The following is a 7,247-nucleotide window of genomic DNA, read 5'->3' on the forward strand; positions in this document are numbered from 1 at the left end:
GGGCTGATCCGAAGCCAGGAGCCTGGAGCTTCTTCCACATCTCCCATATCGGGGCAGGAGCCCAAGGGCTTGAGCAGCCAGGACTCAAAACGGTGCCCATATAGGATGTTGGCAATGCAGCTGGTGGCTTTACCCGCTACACCACAGTGCCGACCCCAAACAATAAACAAAAAATAACGAACATGGTAACAACAAAGTTCTTATGGTTTATTTGCTCATGAGCCAGTGGCCCTTTCTCTGTGTTGAAAATCTGCTCCATCATTGACAACCTAGGCCTCTGCAACACCATCTGCTCCCAATCCCAGCTCTCGCTGAGCACACAGTGGGAGAGCTCCAGGTTAGAGGGTTAAGTGTTAAATTGACACTAGTAAGTACTTGAGAACTGGGACACAAGAAATCAATGTGTGTCTCTTTGTGCTAAAAGATGGTAGTAATCTGAAAACTGTTGGGGCCCATGTGGAGAGAAAAGCACAAAAGGCTGGGCTAATGGAAGAAGAGTTTATATATCCTGCGAGAAGAATAGAGGAGGAAGTGGGGAGAGTCCCAGTGGTTCTTTGCCATCCAGTTTCTGACGGAAGTTTTTCCTGCCTATGGATTCTGCGAAGATGCTTGCTATCCCTGTTTTGTAATTATTCTCCACTATAGCTCCCAACCACCCTGAGTCAACTCCTAAGACCTAAAAACAAAAAATTTCTACTTTATGTACTTAGCAAACTGTACTTGATTTTAGGAATTAGGAGTAGAAATCACCTTGAGGAAAAATATCTCTAAATGGAGATTTCCTAAGAGCTGAGAAGCTGTTTGGCAAGTGCAGTAACACCAGGATGAACATCCCAACTTCCTGTGATCTCCACGCCACATTGGAGGCACGTGGCACGTACGTCTCACCAGGCACTAAGTAGGTCCCTTAAAGGGCGCCACGTTCCTCAGTTGTGAGGATATTGTAATCGGAGAAGGGGATATTGTAAACAAGAAGGAGTTGACTTGGGTGGAGTCTCTAGCAATGCATATTCAATGAACAATTGTCTTGTGCTTTTGGAAATACCTGAAAATTGTGAGCTGGAACACTCCAATTTGAGAAATAAAACATTCATTTTTACTCGATCTCCCTATTCAGTAATGGGAATCAGCAAACATCAGATCGACTGCTTCCTAGATTTAGAGTTTGTATTTTCTCTGGCAATCAGAAGCCTCAGGGTAAAGATATGGAAGTGTGCATATAGTAGATATTATAGAGTTTATAGAGGTCTAAACATCCCTGGAATCTTCTTGTTTAATACACTTTCCAGTTGTTATGCAATGTTGTGTATAGATTGTGTGAAGAAAGAATTCCGTGAAACAAGGCTGAATGTGTTTGTGTCCTTCATTGTCAGATCTTCAAATAAGATCAACCTGAGATACTTAACTTAGTACTGTTTCCCAAATAAATGATTACTTTATAGTTACTTGATCATTTTATTCTGAACAGTGGGGAGAACTATAAAGGATGGTACAGAACGACTTTGGTTATTTTTAAGGTAAAAACATTTTTCTGAACATCTGGGGCACGTTTTCTTTGTCTCTTGCTGTCTTTCTAAATTCTCTCTTCCCCTTTCCCTCTCCCTCTGCCTCTCCCTCTCCCACTAATATACAGATTAATAATTACTTGGTAAATTTTATTGATTTAGACTCTGAAGCCAAGGGCTCTGCTAAAAATGCTCCAATTCCTTTGCATTGTTGCATGACTCACAATGAGAGACAGGAAAGCTATTCTTTTTAGTGACATGAGAATCATTTCACAGTAAGGTATTTATCAGCATATGTCAAACTGCCTTCTTATGGCTATAAATTAACTTTTTTTTTTAATGATGTCATCCTATACTGGAATCCCAGTTCGAGTTAAACTACTCCACTTTTTTTTTTTTTTTATTTGGCAGAGTTAGACAGTGAGAGAGAGAGAGGTCTTCCTTCCGTTGGTTCAGTCCCCAAATAGCCACCACGGCCAGTGCTGCGCCGATCTGAAGCCAGGAGCCAGGTGCTTCCTCCTGGTCTCCCATGTGGGTGCAGGTGCCCAAGCACTTGGGCCATCCTCACTGCCTTCCCGGGCCACAGCAGAGAGCTGGACTGGAAGAGGAGTAACCGGGACTAGAACCCAGCACCCATATGGGATGCCGGCGCCGCAGGCGGAGGATTAACCAAGTGAGCCACGGCGCTGGCCCCATAAGTTAACTCTTTATCATGATTAAAATCCCTAATACGCTACCTGATTCTCATCACTCTAACCTTATTAATCCCTCTGTGTCACTATTTTCTCTGCTCTCCACCCGCAAGCTGTGTCCCCAACACTTACAAGGCTGCCTAGCATGTAAGTGGCTCTGTCCATTTGTTGAGTAAGTTGAAAGTGACTGAATTGATTATAAATTTAAAATTTCTTTATTAGATTTGGAGGCTTCTGTAATAGAATCTTGTGAAACTATAGTTTGCTTATGTGAATAAATATGTGTGAAATAGTTGATGGAAAAATGACCAAAGGAAATTCTCATGAATTGTTAAAGTGGTTTAGTACAAAAAGATGCTATGTGATCAGTATTTATGGAACAGTGAGACTCAGGACACTTAACTTTTTTCTACCTGTTTATCTGAAAGAGTTACAGATAGAGACACATACACACACACACACACGCACACCCCACAGATTCCATTGGCTGGTTCACTCCTCAGATGGCTGCAATGGCTGGGTCTGGCTTAGGCCAAAGCCAGAAACTTCATCAGGTCTCCTATATGGGTATAGGTGCCCAAGCAGTTGGGCTATCCTCCACTGCTTTCTCAGGCCATTAGCAGGGAACTAGATCAGAAGTGGAACAACCAGGACATGAACTGGTGCCTATATGGAATGCCAGCATCACAGGTGGTGGTTTTACCTGCTATGCCACGACCTTGACCTCAAGTTTACTTTTTAAAAAATGTGTATTTTCATCTACTTGAAAGGCACGGTGGAGCAGGGAGAGAGCAAAATATCTCCCATCCATGGGTTCACTCCTCAGATGCCTGCAAGCAGTCAGGTCTGGGCTAGGCCAAAGCCAAGAGCCTCAGATTCCTTCCCTGTCTCCTGTGTGAGTGGCAGGAGACCAAGTACAGATGATGACCAAGTACAGATGATGATCTGCTCCCTCTCAGGATGCAGAAGCAGGAAGCTGGATCAGAAGTGGTGTAGCCTAGGATTGAAATGGCATTCCTGTATGTGACGCAGGCATCAGAAGTGGCAGCTTAAGCCTCCGTACCACAACACATTCAGGACAGTTAGTTATTAATTGTATTCCCAACCATCGATGTGCATGAAAAAAATCAGTTTACTATAAAGCAAATGTGGGGGCACTATTTCCAGGCATTTGCTTGAGTAGAACAGAGAAGAGCCCAGGAGTTCCTATTTCTCACACACTTGCAGGTGATCTTGATGCTGCTGTCTGCACATTGCACTTTGCATTCCATAGCTAAAATCACTGGCAATTGCACTGAGATAGAATGATGGTGACAACATGTAACATGTATTGACAGCTTAACATATGACAAATATTGCTTATGTGTATATAATATACAATAACAGATGCATTATTTTCTCCATATCCTAAAAATGTGCTATTTTTAGAGGTATAGGGTAATTATATTGCCTATGTCTCCTTGTTACATATGTTTAAGCTGAAATTTGTCCCAGAGTGCACAATCTTAAACAGTATGTTACTCTGTGACTTTGCTACCATGTTTAATTAAGTACATTGACAAGAAAATGATGGCCAACATTGTGTCTCAAAGCTAATGTTACTTAATAGGTAACCTGTCAAACATTTAATACACAATATTTTGTTTCATCCTTCCCACAATCACATGGATGAGGACATTATTTTATAACAGATTTTAACATATTTATTGTAACATAATATACTTTATATATTGTTATATAGTTTATATTTTAACATATTTGTTTTTACATAATGTATTTTAACATATTAAAGCATATTTTATAACATTGATTCTTATGAAAATTACATAATTTGTACAAGGCTTAACATTGAGGAAGTGAGGGAGCTAGAATTCCAGAACTGGCATTTTAAAATCCTACAGCATGTATCAGTCAGAATACTTGATGTACCTAAGCATATTATTTCTATGGCTTTCTGTCCAATTCCTAAGAAAACATACTTATGGATACAGACAAGGTATATAACATTTCACTCCTAGGATCTGATAAGGTGCTAGATGCACAGCAAATGCTTCTTATATACTGAATAAATTAATATTTGATATAACAAACAATAGGCAGTTATATGAAACCAGCCCACACCATGAAACTTCAGTGATATGACTGGCACAAAGAGAAAGACAAAGATTCTACACTTGATCTTAGCCAAAAGGCCGAGAAGCGATGACAAAGATTCTGACTTGATGAAAATGTTCAATGTGACTTGATAAATAATTACTACTTGGCTGGTTAATAACCATAACGGTAGGAAAATGTGAAAAACCCTAATTGCATTTGTCATTAGAAACAACAAATCATTCAGAGTTTTGCCATATAATTCTTGAGATAAAATTTGTCATTAAAGTTATCTTTTTAAAAATATTTATTTATTAGAAAGAGTTACAGATAGATATGAAGATACACAGGAGGATTTTGCATCTGCTGGTTCACTCCCCAGATGGCCACAACGTGCTATGTAATTAGTGTTTATGGAACAGTGAGACTCAAGACAGTTTATTTTTTTTTTCAAGATCCACTTGTTTATTTCAAAGGCAGAATTACAGATAGGGAGACACACACACACACACACACAGATTCCATTGGCTGGTTCGCTCCCCAGATGACTACAATGGCTGGGGCTGGGCCAGGCTGAAGCCAGGAGCCAAGAGCTTCCTCCAGATCTCCACATGGATAGCAGGAGTCAAGGTACTTGGGCCATCTTCCTCTGCTTTTTCCCCAGGCTCTTACCAAGGTGCTGGATCAGAAGTGGAGCAGCCAAGTCATGAACCAGTGGCCATGTGGTGTGCCAACATTCCAGGCAGCAACTTTACCCACTACTCCACAGTACTGGCCTCTTTTATTAAAATTATTATGTAACTCTAGTTAAAATTCGAGTAATACTCATTTGATTTTAGTAAAATAACTTCTATATAAAAATACATAATTGATTGAAACATGTGTGACAAGCCTGGATTCAGTTTATCCGTGGAGCTTCAGGAAGATTGGCAACCTGTAACTCCAGGGAGTAGAGTTCATCAAGCTATGAGCATAGCATCTGTACTTTTGCTGAAGGCTTAATTTAGGGCTACAGCAAGGTGCATCCACTCTGGAACCAAAGAAACACCATTGTCCTCTGTTTAATTGTTAGAGAAAAACAGCTGGCTGACTGGGTGGCTGTTTTTCAGTTGAAGAAGGACTGGTAAACAGGGCCCAGTCTCTTTAGTTTATTAACATATCTAAAAGTCTCCTTGTTAAGTTCAGTATTTTTTATGGTCTTGAAGGAAGAAAGATGTTAACAAAGTGGACAACGTTGGAGGAGACTCTGTCTTTGCTGTCCACACGGAAGGAAGTGTTGGCTACTGGCTTTCAAGCTTGCCATTGTGGACAACAAAGCTGAATCCCCAGTAGAAACAGATGTAGGTGATGGTTGGCAGTAACCTGTACAGGTTCCAGAATGTTTGGCAAAGAGTACTCTAACCCACTGCCATCAACATTTGAGCTCGGAAGTCCTTCTGTTTCTAGTTAACGCTCTTTTTAAGCGACCTGATTCTTGTGTGTATTCAGATTACAGAACAGACTTTGTTGCAAGTTCTTTATTTTTACTCTTATGCAAGTTTTTTTTATTTTAAATAAAAATGTTGCCTTTTAATATTTTTCTTTCACTGCAGCTTAACTATGGTAAAAATATGCTGGTTATGCTAATACAAGCATGTGTAACTCTGACCTTTATTTTTATTTCTTTTGTGTTTAAGAGTAATGCTTCAGCATGCAGGTGCATAACTTAATCTCTAGTGAGTTTTAGTTAGTGCTACTCGTTTTCTCAGCCTGTCCTGTCCTGAGCTTTTACAAAAGCAGGAATTCAAAGAAAGGAGTAGATAATAGTAAGCACTGATGAAAACAAAACTGCCAAGAAAGTGTTGGCCAATGGAACTGCTTCAAAGGAAAAAATAGAAAAAGTCACTCTTCTGTTAGATCAGAGCTTCTGGAACTTTCCAAGGAAGTGTGACTACAGGCGGAGCAGATGGAGGCACAGTCAGAAAGGACCAGCTACAAATAGCACATTTTCCAAAATCTCCTGCTTCCTAATAGAAATTCAAGCCTAGTACGTGTTCTGTATCATTTATTTGATATCCTTGTTTCGTGACAATGGTTTTCGTTCATTGAGTGTTCAGTATGTGCCAGATGCCACGTAGATGTTTTACTCACATTTGCTGCTTCGGTATTCTCAGAACGTGTCGTGAGTGATGGGGTAGGATTTGAACCCAGGCTATCTGGCTCCACACGCTGTCCTGACACGTTACCCTTCAGAATGATCCACCAAGTTTATAAAATAGCAATTTGCACTCTGTAGATCACAGCCATGGAAAAATATCCCACGTTTCATTTTTAGACAGTAAATTGTCAGTTCCTCTGCCATACCTGGCATGACTTGGAACAGGGGATCCCGTGTGGCTTTGTGCTAGCAGAGAATCCCTGATCACAATGCCACAATGCAGAGGTCAAGACCAACAGCTTCAGAAAAGCTGTGCTTGCAGGATGTCTTCTGTCCGTCTATCAGCTCAGCTCCTGCCTTGTGTTTCCCACATAACGCTGCTGCGTCCTGTGCGTTCTCCCCTCACCTAGGAGGTGACTGTGGTGCTGAGGAACACGGGAAGGACTGGCAATGAGGCACACGGATGTGCCTTACAAGGAACCGGTTGCGAATGTATTTTAAACCCTTGCCTGCGCTGGCAAGCACAGATGCCTTCTGCTTACCCTGGGAACATCTTTGTGGAAAGTTATTTTTCATGAAATTATGGTGACTCTCTGTGTTGGAAAGGTAATATTGGGTTTGGAGGAGACTCAACAAACCAAGCATATATAACCCAGCGCAGTAGATGAATTTTTTTCTAAAATTTCTCTTGCTATATAGTATTGAGGATTTGTTTTTAGAATGGATCACATTTTTTTTCTCTTTATGTGTAAGTATGCAGGGGAATTCTGCATATAAAATGACCCTCAGAGACCACTTTGATTGCACATATTTTATTCA

At 40.7% G+C, this 7,247-nt stretch overlaps 1 pseudogene; it reads right to left on the reverse strand.

The window, feature by feature from the left end:
* Positions 1-4,268: 4,268 nt before the first annotated feature.
* Positions 4,269-4,401, reverse strand: LOC133750150 (U2 spliceosomal RNA; annotated as a pseudogene).
* Between the last annotated feature and the right edge of the window lie 2,846 nt (positions 4,402-7,247).

The sequence above is a fragment of the Lepus europaeus genome, chromosome 20, assembly GCF_033115175.1.
Source record: "Lepus europaeus isolate LE1 chromosome 20, mLepTim1.pri, whole genome shotgun sequence".
NCBI lineage: Eukaryota > Metazoa > Chordata > Mammalia > Lagomorpha > Leporidae > Lepus > Lepus europaeus.